Raw genomic sequence first — 505 nt, 5'->3', positions numbered from 1 at the left:
CGCTCTTTCATTTAAACTATGAAAATTATGGGGTCAGTTTGACTTCATCTTTTCCAAAATTAAATTTTTTTTATATCCTTCCGAAGCGGGCAACGGGATTTCAATTCCGATGACCGACAGCTTCTTACGGGCAAAACCCACACCAAAAATAGTGCCGACAGGTCCTTAGTCAAATTTTAACCTACTACTATTAGTCTTTAGTTTGGAATGTCGATTAAAATGATGTTTTATCTAGCAACTACTTCTAACTGCAAGTCTTAAGTTTAACACAACTACAACTTACTCCTAAATACAAATATTAATTCTAAAGATAACCCTAATTCTAAAAAATATTAATTCTAAATATAACCCTTTTTGGATGAATTGGTTCGGAGAATTTTGAGATATTAAAAACTACTATTCTTATGTTGTTAATTGGATAATGTAAACGAATGAGATGCATTAAATATGGTATGTGCCGAATTGATCAATTTCATTTAGGATCAATCCTATTCTTTACCCTTTG

Source organism: Phalaenopsis equestris, unplaced genomic scaffold (genome assembly GCF_001263595.1).
Source record: "Phalaenopsis equestris unplaced genomic scaffold, ASM126359v1 Scaffold200747, whole genome shotgun sequence".
In the NCBI taxonomy this organism is placed as follows: Eukaryota; Viridiplantae; Streptophyta; class Magnoliopsida; order Asparagales; family Orchidaceae; genus Phalaenopsis; species Phalaenopsis equestris.
This window is presented reverse-complemented; position numbering follows the sequence as displayed.